Source organism: Camelus ferus, chromosome 30 (assembly GCF_009834535.1).
Source record: "Camelus ferus isolate YT-003-E chromosome 30, BCGSAC_Cfer_1.0, whole genome shotgun sequence".
Lineage (NCBI taxonomy): Eukaryota > Metazoa > Chordata > Mammalia > Artiodactyla > Camelidae > Camelus > Camelus ferus.
Window position 1 is genome coordinate 16752945 of NC_045725.1, and position 13092 is coordinate 16766036.

At 41.1% G+C, this 13092-nt stretch overlaps 1 protein-coding gene across 3 annotated transcripts in view; it reads left to right on the forward strand.

Moving 5' to 3' along the window:
• Positions 1-8479: 8479 nt before the first annotated feature.
• SMAD4 (SMAD family member 4) overlaps positions 8480-13092 on the forward strand; it is a 48030-nt gene continuing 43417 nt past the window's right edge. For 2 of the 3 annotated variants that reach the window (XR_004316172.1, XM_032470428.1), the window contains exon 1: positions 8486-8858. The gene's annotated coding sequence lies outside the window, so the exon portion shown is untranslated. Of the gene's footprint in view, positions 8859-13092 lie in introns of all 3 variants that reach the window. The other variant, XM_032470427.1, reaches the window with a different exon arrangement.

The window sequence follows — 13092 nt, forward strand, 5'->3', positions numbered from 1 at the left end:
ATAACATTTTGAATCTCAAAAATAACATGCTGAGTGAAAGAATCCAGAGACAAAAAAACTGCATTTGTAAGATTCCATTTATATGAAATTCTAGAAAAACCAAAACCTTAGAAACAGGAAGCATTGTCAGTGATTACCTGGGGTCTGGAGTATGGGGCTGAGGACTGACTGCAGAGGAGCAGAAGGGGAAGTTTTGGAGTGATGGAAGTGTTCCATCCACCACTTGATTGTGGTGGTGGTTGCGCTATGTGTACATTTACCCACATTCATCTCTCTACTTAAAAAAGTTTACAAATGAAAATTATACCTCAGTAACACTGTTTAAAAAAAAAAACAAAACTCAGAGTTCATAAGAGTTCAGCTTATCAGCATGTCTTCCTTAATAGTCTGGTCCCAAATCTGTCTTCCCAGCCTCATCTCCCACCTCTCTCCTCCATGCATTCACTCAACAAGCATTCTAACATTCTGTGCAAGGCCTAGTGTTAGGAGAGAGTGAGGAAAGAAAACCTCTGTCCTCAGGGAACTCACAGCCTAGTCTGGGAGCAGAAAGAAGGGGCCCCCTACTCTGACAAGCATCAGGGTTCTGAGAGGATCACCGAATCTTAAAGGAGAGGAATGAGAATATACATTCCAGTCACTTTGAATTTCAAGTTTCAATCAAGTTTCAGTTCAATTTTTTTGAGTAGGTAATACATTTATCTGGGTCAAAAATAAATTATACAGCGAAAAATTTCCTCCCACCCCTGTCCCATCTGCCCAGTTCCCCCTCCACTCCATACAACCATAGTTATTATAAATATACATTATTTTTCCTCCTTTTTAACAGAAAAGATAGCATAATGCACACATTGTTCTGGACCTTACTTTGTCATGTAGCAGTAAGCCTTGGAGACCTTTCCATATAAGTACAGTGAAAAATGTCACTCTATCTAACAGTTATGTAGTGTTTCTTCGTATGGATGTGCCATAATTGGTTTATCCAGCTTCCTTTTGGTAAGTTATTTCCAACAGTCTGTTACAGCAAACAATGTTGTAATAAGTAACCTCTTATAAGTAGTGTATCATGTTTTGTTTTGTATACAGCCAAGTATATCTACGGCTACATATTGACTTTTTTTAACCATTCACAAACACACCAACCACTTCCATATCTCTAGGCTGTTTTCTCTGCTTTGAAAGTCCCCGCTCAACCCTCTTCTCCTGGCAAGCTTCTACTTTACCTCAAGATCTAGCTGGGATGTCACTGTCCGGTGAAGCCTTCTGAACCCCCTCAGGCAAGACTGGATTGCACCTTCTCTTTTCTCTTACATGTTCCATTCCCACATCACCAGAACTGTCTATTAACATTTCATTCTTCCCCGACTGGACCAGTAGCTACCCAAGGGCATATGCTATATATAGTAGATTTGTTACTGAATCCCTTAGTACTTGGTACCTGGTAGATGCTGAATAAAACATTCATTGCATGAATGGTTAGGGCTGACAAAGCGGGGTTGTATTGCTCCTGTCCTTCACTTTTCAGCTGCCTCCCAGCCTCTGTTAATACTTAGAGGATTGCCACCAAACAGAATTGGGCTGTGATTTCCCTTCCCTTCCCACCTAATTCCTTCCTGCCTGCCTCCACCCGTTCCCCACCTAGGGATTCTGTCCACAGCTGCCCTTGTGGCCCTTGCTGGATCTGGCTATTATAGTGGTTTAGTAAGGAAAGAAAGAAGGAAAGAGAGAAGGAGAGGAAGGAAAGAAAAGGGGAAAAAAAAGGCAAAGAAGGAAAGAGAGAAAATGGAGCCTTGGATCCATTTATCTTCTCTCTTCCTCAAGTCTTTGGCCTCTTTTAGCTAAAGCTAAAAGAGCAAATCACTGGATAGTCAAATGCACATCAGTCACCCTTGAACATAACTTCCTATGTTTTAAGCCAAAGGAGATTATAGAGTTTACTATAGTGCTTTTAGGAATGTGGGAAACACTTATAGTGTTCAGGTTAATCAATGTTAAGTGATCTTCAAAGGCAACTAGGATAATTTGTTAAAACATTAGGTTAACTAAACTGTCAGTGTACTAACTCTTGCCTGAAGCTGTTAATGGCTAGGTTATTTCCACAAGATTATATTATTCTATTCCTTCCTAGATGGGCAGTGCAGGAGGTGAGAGCTCTCTGTCTCAACCTCTGGAATGAAAAAGTTAAAGTTCTGTATTCTCCTCACCCTGGGGATGCTCCAATTCATAAGGAGGTGGAGCCATCAAAGAAAACAAAACGGAAAGAAAGCTCTCAAGCCTCTGTCTGCCCAGGACAGAGACAGATCTGGGAATCCAGATGTTTCTGGAGATGTTTCACCCAGAGAGGTCTCAGGAGAGGCGATAGCTTAGCTCCCTTGGAGTGCTTTGGGGCTATGGTTTTCAAATTTCTTGCTTGCTTACCTCTTAAAAAAATTTTGAGAAACTATGTTTCATCTTGTACTTTTAAAGGTCATATCTAAAATGTTTCATCTTAAGTTTAAATAATGGCAAAGTTTGTTATTTCTGGCATAGGTATTGGCATTTTAGAACAATTGTTACATCATTCTTTAAGTGTATCCAAGGGAAATCTACCTATGAATATATCTATCATCCATTTAAAAAATACACGAACAAGCTTCACTTTAAAAGAAATTTGAAAAAAAAACAAAAAACAAAATGAAACAAATTTGACATCATTCTTTTCCTCCTTATCTTATATTTCCATTCAACTTGGCCCTGAACATTTTAATATAGTATCTTAGGCTGGAAAGTCTTTTATTGATCAGCCTAACATACTTCCCTATACAATTTTTTTTAAACTTTGAGTCTCGAAGTTTAAAATACTTGTCTTGATTACATTAGCAATACAATTTTGAATATCTAATTGATCTAAATTACATACTATGAATTTTAATCAACTATTAAGATTAAATTATAGAATATTTTTGCTGGAATAAAAACAGGGTTCAGAGTCAACACTATTTCTAGTTTTCACTTTTATGGATAGAAGCATGGAACACCAGAGGGGAGGGTAAAGCTCAGTGGTAGAGCACATGCTTAGCATGCATGAGGTCTTGGGCTCAATCCTCAGTACCTCCATTAAAAAATAAGTAAATAAATAAACCTAATTACCTCCCCTTCAAAAAAACCAGAACCAACCCCCCCAAAAAAAGAAAGAAAAATAAAAGTACAAAATCAATGACAGCTCAAAAAATTTAAAAAATTAATTAATTAAATTAAAAAAAGAGAAGTGTAAAACACTTTGTTCATTCATTCGACAAATATTTATTTATTTATTAACATTTTTTATTGAGTTATAGTCATTTTACAATGTTGTGTCAAATTCCAGTGCAGAGCACAACTTTTCAGTTATACATGAACATACATATATTCATTGTCACATTTTTTTGTTGTTGGCTACCACAAGATCTTGTCTATATTTCCCTGTGCTATACAGTGTAATCTTGTTTATCTATTCTGCATTTCGAACTCCCAGTCTGTCCCTTCCCACCCCCTCATTCAACAAATATTCATTAAGCACCTCCTGTATGTCAGCAGTAACTCTAGGCACTTGGGATACATTCATAAACGCTACACATACATTCTCGGCCTTGTGGAGCTTACATTCTGGTGGGGGGTGAGAGACAGTAAGCAATAAACGTAAGTAAATACTACAGTATGTTAGAAGATAAGAGCTACGGGAAAGATAGAGCGAGCGACGTGATCTGACTCATGTTTTAGGAGCATCGCTCTGGCTGTTATGCTGAGAGAGACTCTAAGCGACAAGCATGAGAGTCTGAAGAGCTGTGAGAAGACTAACCCACACAGGAGATTTTGGTGGGTCAGACCAGGGGCAGCAGCGGAGGTGGCGAGGGACACTCCGACTCTGGGATAGATGTGACAGGCATCAGCGGGAAGTCTAGCATGTCTCCAGGGCTTCTGGGCTGAGCAGCTTGAGGGATGGACTTGTCATCAGCCGAGACAGGGAAGTCGCTGGGGTGAACAGGTTTGAGGGAGGAGATGTGCAGAAGACTGCTGAGCAGCGTAATCTGGAGTTCAGATGAGAAGTCTGAGCTGAGGAAAAATATCTGGGAGTTGTCCTCATATACTGATGATTTCACACATCTTAGACGGTACTGAAAGTCAGAAGACTTGATGAGATCATCAATGAAATGTGAGTAGAGATAGAAAAGAGAAGAAATGCAAGGAATGAGCCCTGAGCCATTGCAAGGTTAAGAGATCTGGGAGAAGAGATGCAATCAATATGAAGAAAGAAGTCAGGAAGGAGGGACTGATGAAGTGATGAGGAGGGGATGGTGCAACTAAAAAAAAAAAAAGTGAATCATTATGATTATCTGTGTCAGCTGTTACAGACAGGTCAGTTAAGATGATAATTGAGAATAGGTCATTGGACTTAAGCAAGGTAAAATTCATTGTTGACCTTGACAAGAGCAGTTTTGATAGAGTGATAAGGATAAAAGCATGAATGGAGTGGATTTAAGACAGGGTGGGACACCGTTTCAGCTGAAGACCTAAAATATGCCACATATGTAATCTCATGTGTGTTGTTATGATTCTATTACATATGTATGTAGTCATAACATATACATCATATTTGGTATGTTTTTGAACTTTATATTAACTGTATCATATGGTGTGTGTTCTGTTGCTCTAGAACCGGAGAAGAACTAGAGACAGAAAGCATAGAAAACTCTTTCAGGAGTTTCGGGGTGTGGAGAAAAGGAGACCCTCCTACACTGTTGGTGGGAATGTAGTTTGGTGCAGCCATTATGGAAAACAGTATGGAGATTCCTCAAAAAACTAAAAATTGACTTACCATATGATCCAGCAATCCTACTCCTGGGCATATATCCAGAGGGAACTTTAATTCAAAAAGATTCATGCACCCCAATGTTCATAGCAGCACTGTTTACAATAGCCAAGACATGGAAACAACCTAACTGTCCATTGACAGATGACTGGATAAAAAAGTTGTGAGGTGTTTATACAATGGAATACTACTCAGCCATAAAAATTAATAAAATAATGCCATTTGCAGCAACATGGATGGGCCTGGAGATTGTTATTCTAAGTTAAGTAATCCAGAAAGAGAAAGAAATATACCGTATGATATCACTTATATGTGGAATCCGGAAAAAAATACAAACACAAATGAACTTATTTACAAAACAGAAACAGAGTCACAGACATAGAAAACAAACTTATGGCTATCGAGGGGGAAGAGGTGAGAAGTGATAAACTGGGAGTTTGAGATTTGCAGATACTAACTACTATATATAAAATAGATAAATAACACATTTCTACTGTATAGCACAGGGAACTATTTTCGATATATTGTAGTAACCTATAATGAAAAAGAATATGAAAACAAATAAATGTATGACTGAACTATTATGCTGTACACCCAAAATTGACACAACAGTGTAAACTATACTTCAATTGAAAAAAAAGAAAAAAGAGGTTTGTTGTAAAGGAAGCAGAGAAATGGGGCAGTAGCTGCCAGTGGAAGTGGGTCAGAGGGAAGATTCTGTGGGACTGGAGAAATTACAGCTGCTTGTAAGCTTACAGGAATCACCCAGTGGAGAGGGAAACATTGATAAGATAGAGGAGGGGGATAATTGGTGGAGTGATGGTGATGATCTTGATTAAGCAAGACAAGACTGGTGTCTATGGCCTAGCAGAGGGATTGACTCTAGCTAGGAGCATGGAAAATTCACCTATGTAATGGAAGGGAAGGTGGAGGAGAGGTTACAGATGCTGGTATGTGGGTATGGGTAGATGACATGGTGAGATTCTGCAGAAGTTTTCATCTCATTGCTTCAACTTTCTCAGTGGAATAAAAAGCAAGGTTATGAACTGAGGATGAGAGGGAAGGAGGTACAGGTTGGAGGACAGAGAAGGTGTGAAATCTGGAGGAACAGAGGAGGGAGGTAGGATTCCTGGGCAGCACAAGGGCCCACTTGAGGTTCACAGTGATGAAATTAAAGTGAAACTAGCATGATTGTGTTTTTCTTTAGCCACATGCAGATGCATGGGGGCTGACGTGGAGTAGGTGGAGAGCTGGCTTGAGTCAGGTTTGTGGTTTTGCCCAGTAAAGAAAAAAGAGGAAGAGGGGAAGGGGGTTGAGAGTGTGTGCAAGGGAGTGATTGTACTGATTAACCAAGAGTTTAAGCTGAGTAACGATGGGAGAGAGTGGGTAAGTGGGTTGCAGAATTGTCAGAGTCAGAGTAACACAAGGAAATACGGAAACATGAGGTGGTGTTCAGGGTGTGAGGTGTTTGAAATTGCAATAATGAAGAAGTTGCCGAGTTTGGTAAGGCTCCCGTGATTATGCCAAGGGAATAAGTGGCTGAGTTAGGGGAGGACAAGATCCTTGGAGAAGTCAACGAACTGAGAGGTCAGAGAAGGGATGATCATCTAAGTGTGTATTATAACCATCTAGGACTAAGACTGAAATGGTATTGGAGTGTCTGATACGAGCAAATGATGAAAATATGAAGGGGAATGACAGCAATGATGAGGGATACTGGGTGACAAGCTGTAAAGCTGCAGGTTAGCAGGGAGGAGAGAGCAGGATGGTCTGGAAGCATTTTTGAGGAGCAAGGAGGACTGCTTCCTCACCTCCAGGCCCAGTCTATGAGGATCATGGTTGAAAATACTACTGGAGAGGGGAAGGGGGAGCAGTGTCCCAGGAAAAAGTCACATCTCCCTTAAGGAGGAGGTGAAGGGAACCTGAAGAGAAATTCTGAGCAGGTTGAGCTTATAGGAATTGTCCCTTGCATAAATAAATAGACTCTTAACGTGGTCGCAAAGGATCCCACCTCCTGGTGTTCATGCCCTGTGTGGGCTCCTTCCCTTGAGTGGGCATGAGACTTGTGATTTGCTTCTGGCCAATAGAGTATGGCAAAGGTGACAGGATGTATGTGGAGCGATAACTACGACAGATAGGAATGGAAGAAGTTTAGATATAGCAATGTTACTCAATTCTTTTAACTCCTCCTGAGGTATATTGCCAAGAATCACATGTTGATGTATTATCAAATTATAGATTTTCCTTCAGTTTTGTTGACAGCAAAGAACTGAAAACCACCTGACTTGCAAAATAATTTATAATTCATTCATTTGAGTCATTCACTTCTGTAGCATGGACACCAATTTTTGAATTGTCCCTCTGAAGTGTCCTGGAGATTTTTTTTATATCTTAGATCAATGCACCTCAGTAGTGGGTGAGTTTTTCTTTTGTTTTGTAAGGTGGGAGAAGAACAGTTTTGAAAGGGGATGCTGTGTCCTCAGATGCTTTCTCAAGATGAACAATTTCAGATATAGTACACATGGCATTGAGGCACCTGGAAATGAATTCCCTTAAAACTAGTCTTGGAAAGTCTTCATAAATCCCAGGGAACTTTGAAGATGACAGTTTTAGAGGCTGTCAGGCAGAAGAGGAAAGAGCCCAGGCTGTGAAAGCGAGGACAGCATGGGGTTAGGGCACTGTATGTAAAATGTAGGTGAGGGAATAGACACATTTCCGGGCGACAAGACTTAAGAAATGACTTAACTTTCTAGTATTTATTAGTCTGTGGGGGACCCCCAATAGAAATATTTCCTGTTTGGTGAAAAAATGTAATTTGTATGTGTTTTCTGAAACTTTAGAAATACCAAACAAATGCATTCATCTCGTAAAGTTTTTAAATAAAACAAGTATAAAGTCAAAAGCAGAATTAATATCTCTCCCTACCCAACAGATAACCCAGTTAACAGGGGTGTTGTAGGACCTTGAAAGTGCCTTCCAACTTCTAGGTTCCCCCTAAATCTCTTCCAATAAAATGTGAGGAACCGCTCACATTTTAAACACCTGTCCAGGCTCTCAAACCTGTGGTCCCAAGACTGTCTTGCGCATCTCTTCAACCCAAAAAGACATCTCGAGAGTTTAAACTAACCTTCGGATCTAGTGATCCATGGCTGGCGGAAAGGGAAGGAAGGTGCGGTCATCCCAGTTTCTTTCCCAAAAGAAATCGCTACAACTACCTTCTCGCCAGAGCAAGCTGTTAATATTAAATCTAATATTTGTGCCCACGCAGGCCCTCAAAAACGAGGCCCTATTGATCGCTATTTATAAACACTTACTGGACACCCACCACACGCCGAGCTCTCTCGCGCTGCCTGGGTACTTTTTGGCAAAGGGATGCCCATTTGTCTGATGACCACTCCCTCTAAACAGCCTTTTCCCCACCCTTGTGGGCAGCGTCCTCCGCCAGAGCCCGGGACCAGGCCGGGACGCCCGACTCCCCGCCGAGTGTACTGCCCCGCGGGCGCCTGCGCAGAGCGACCCTCCCATCGCTCGGGCGGGAGGCGGGGGCAGCCGAGAGAAAGGAAAGCTGCGGGCGAAAAAGGGCCAAACCCTGAAATTACCCGGATGTGGTCTCCGCGCGCGCATGCTCAGTGTCCTTTCGACAAGTTGGCAGCAACAACACGGCCCTGGTCGTCGTCGCCGCTGCGGTAACGGAGCGGCTTGGGTGGCGGAACCCGCGTTCGCGCCTGCCCGCTCTCCTTGGGAGGCCCTGCCCGCCCTTCCCTCGGCTCCGCGGCCGCCAAGGGGGCGGGAGCCGGCGAGGAGAGCCGGGCGCCCCGCGAGAGAGGCCCCCTACCGCGGGGCGGCCCGGGAGCGCGAGGCGGCCCGGCCCGCACGGGCAGCGGCTCGGCCCCGAGGAGGGGCGGCCTGGCCCGGACGCCTCGGGGCGTGGGCCGAGGAACGCTCCGGGCCGCCGGGGGAGTGACGGGCCCGGCGCCCCCGCGGACGAGCCGCGGCGGGAGAGCGGACGCCTCTCGCCGTCGCCCGAGCCCAGGTAACGCGCCATGTCCCCTCCCCTTCACCCGGCCGGGCCCGCGCACCCCGCCCGCAGCTTCCCCGCCCCGGGGCGGGCTCCCGGCGGCGGCGGCGGCGGCGGCGGCGGCGGCGGCGGCGGGGAGCGCGCGGGAGCCCGGCGGCGCGGCCCATAGAGTGAGCGCGGCCGTCTGCGGGGCCCGGCCGGGCCGGCTGCTTCGGCGCGGGTCAGACCGAGCCGCGGTGCCCCGCGTCCCTCGGGCTCCGGGTGGGTCCTCCGGCCTAGAACTCCCCTCGTAGTTTGTTGCAAAATCAAGTTAAACTCGGACAGGGACTTCTGCCGCGGCCGCCGCTCCTCTTTGTTGTTCTTTGAGTAGTTTCACTGTCCCTCCCAGCTGAGCGTGTCGGGTCTGCTGGAGCGTATTGCCTTAGGTCTAAATGAAAGTTGTAAATGGTTTGTCTTAATTCCTTGTTTCAAGCAAGTTTTTGTTTTTCTTTGTCTCTTATTTTGTCTTCCTAGTTGTGTCATTACAGTTTGTTTCTCGCTTTGATTTGTTTACTTACTTTTTGAGTATTGTGGGTGATGGCGGTATGCAGGAAACATTCTTAGCACCTAATTGACACCCGTCCCCCGCGCTCCTAATAAAAAATAAAATGCAGTTTATCTTACTGCTAGGACTACAAGTACTGAGCGTGAAATTGGTGTAGGGCGGTGGCTCCATCACATGCCCCAAACTGCTGTTATAATTTCTTAGGCCAAATTTTAAAAGATTTTCAAAGAAATGGGTGTGTTTAGTTAATATGAAAGGCTTGTTTTTTTTTTTTTTTTTTGAGGAGGACGGTATAGAGATGTTTAAAAAACCCTGTTGAAAATTGATAGTTATTTTCCCCTGAAAACCTCAGTAAAATAAAAATATGTGTTTACTTATTTCTAAATAGTTTATTTTGAATTTAGTTTCTTAATGCCTTTAGTTTTTGTACCATCTTTTAAGATGAAACTGCCTGTTATTTAGGGATAATAAATATAAGATAATGGGGAATCATTTTAATTAGTCTGACTTAACTTTCTAAAAGCATGTTGTCTTGGCTAATTTTTAACTTTTGCAGGAATTAACATCCTTTTAGTCTCAGCAGCAGTTTGATTATTCCGATATGTAAAAAATAGGCGCAGTACTTTTTTCTGGAAGAAACTGCCCTAATAGAAAGTACAGAAACTCGTACTTTTACGAAGTAATTAGATTTAGAACATTGCATTTGAATGATTTTTATTGCAGTTTTCATAAATCGTCTTTGCCATGTTGTACGTAGACGAAATTTATTTCAGCTGAAATATAGCATGGGACGTTCTATAATGTGTAACTTTTCTTTTTCTGCTGAGGATTTATTTTCTCTTTTGGAAAGTTCTGATATTTTAGGACATGACATTTCAAATGTAAATGATTGATGTAATAAACATGTTAAAAATGACTTTTTTATTAATGTTTCTTCCATAATGTCATGATTTTGTTTTCTAAAATGGATTTGTTACAGAACAAATGTAATACAGGTAGGCCAAGTATTTAAAATTTGGAGTATCTTTAGGTCTAAGGGTGATGATGATTTATGTAGGTTTAAGTTGTTGGAATTAAAACTAAGAGCCTTTCTAGAGAAAATTGATACAACATTTTTGTGAGTCAATTAATAGAAGTGGCTTTTTCTTTGCTTTCCAGGTTTTTGGGTGAGGTTGCTTTAAAGAGGTATTGCATCTAAATTTTTTTTTTTTTTTGAAGTGGGAGTACCAAAGTAGAAACTTCTGTGCTTAGCTAAATTCCCTGTTGTACATCTTGAGCTTAGAAAAACTGCAAATCGGTTTCAGATTTAATGAAAACTTGTGCTGAGAAAGTTATTGAAATTTTTAGGAGTAAGTATGGATCTTTGACCTTTTCTGATGGCTTTGCTGTTAGAAGCAATTCTGCTTATATTAGGAAGCAGCAAATCTTATTTCTAAAAACCTATGCTTTACTTTCTTAAGCTACATTTCACCATTTGTGTGTGAATTCATTTTTCTACATTCCTCTTCAGACCCCCCCCCCCCCCCCAATTAAAGAGCAAGTGTTAAACTAATTTATGCTGCCGGTCACACTCCAACTCTCTGGCTTGGAAGCTGTTTTTTCTGATTGAGCCGGTGTTAAAGTAACATCATTAGACACTGTTCTAATTGAGCTGTGAATTGCTGAGGCCTCTGCTAGGGGCAGTTAACCCTATAGGATCTGCCTCATTACATTTAAAATGCATATTTAGTCTTGCCTAAAATTTTGTCTATTTTGGTGACAACATACATTATTTTTTTTCTGTTTAAACTTCACTTATTTCAGTCCTGTGTTGTCCCCCTCTAGCTTGTACCTTTTTTTTTTTCATATTTTATTCAGTCATTTTAGAGTGAATGGTTCTTTAAACATCTTGCTAGCCATTTTATTGCTCATTGTACATATTTGGATTTCCTTTTTTTTTTTTTTCCTAGAAGGTTGTGTAGTTAGGCAGAAATTTTTGTTTTGCTTAAATGGTGATTAAAGGTGATTTTGAGGTGACAATCGCATATAAAACTGACTAAAATGGTTTCATTGATTTCATTATTTTCTACACTAAAGTTAAAGGAGTTAGTTAGATCAGCATAACCATTTCATCAAATTATCAAATTTTGGGATTTTTGCTCCACAGTTGATAAAGATTTGGTTGTTTTAAAAAGAGAAATTCAAACAGTTGACAAGTATGTCTAGATAGTATTCATTTGAGCGACTTTTAGTATGCTACTCTTTGTATCATAATATGCCAAAATATATGCTTAATAGTGAGTCAGATTTAGAATTTTTGGATTTTTTTTCTTCTCCTAAAGTGTGTAATTTTGGTGATAGGAAATGTGGCTAAATTTCAGTTTCTCAGGAACAAGATATTTTAGGTTATGTCACCTTGACACTATCACGTGGTGTAATTGGCATCCAGGAAAATCTCTTTTAACCATGAGAGTAGATTAAAAACTAGGGTAGTGCTTACCTATATAAACTAAGATGATAGGTGGTCAGAATCTTATAATTTAAGTCTTGGTTATTTACTATTGCAAATTATGTCATAGATCAGATAGATAGCTACTAGAGACTGATTGTAAAGAGTGTCTGTTTTTACATCTTAATTTAAAGTTTTGATAATTATAAATACCTTTAAACTTAAGGATTATACTTTATTATTTTCATTTTAAATGAGAATTGTTTGCAGTTTGGAAAACTTATGACTGTTTGGGGTTCATCTTTTTATTGCTTTTTTTACTCCCAAGGTTGAGGGCAGTGGTTCTCAACCTTGGCCGCGCTTTGAAAGCTCCTGAGGAGCTTTACAAAATACTGATGGCTGGATCCCACCTGCAGAAATTGTGACTCAGTTGGCCTGGGATGCAGCCAGATCAGAGTCAGGTTGAGCTATTGACGTCCTCTAACTTTTTTTTTTAAGCTGTTTCACTTGTGTCAGCTTTACATTCTGTGGTATACACATGCACAGTGTAATTATCTCACATCTGACTTAATGGGTTCATTGAAGGTATTGCCACATTTGTTTTGCTTCCAAGTCTGTCCCCCCAAGTGTTTCTCTCTTACGCTCCCTTATTTGAACCTCTTCTTCACTTTTCAATTCATTTGAGCTGTCTGGTAACCAGTTTTAAGAAACTATATTCTCCCATGAGAAGTTAGTATGTGAATTGCCATCCTAAATAGGAAGTTGATATTTTAATGTATTCTAAAACGCTTACTTGGGCTTCTTTTAAAGACTAATGACTTGGTTTAGGTGCTGAAATTTGCATCGAAACTCCCAGTGGGAATTTGGTCTTTGTAGAGGGGTTCAATCTGCTTGGAAACCATAACATTTTCCAGGCACCAGTTAACTGGTCACTTCACTGGTTCCTAAGATGGGAGCTGCATTGATTTAGCTTTTACTGTCAGAGGTTAACTTATACACTGTGAGACCAACTAATTAGCAGTTCTTTAGAGATTATCCAGTGGGGCATGTTCAGTCTCCATTTATATTAACTGAAGTAGTACACAAGTCCTAGTCTAAGAGTAGTTGCATCTCCATCTCTGGAAGAGCTATTTAAAAAAAAAACAAAACACAAAAACAAAGTCCTTTTCCAAAACACAGATTGAGGGTAAGAATGGAGGGGAGGAGTCAGTGGGATTCTGTATCATTTAAAAAAAAAAAAAAAAAAAGGCTTTGAATATTTTAGTATGCTTATCCAT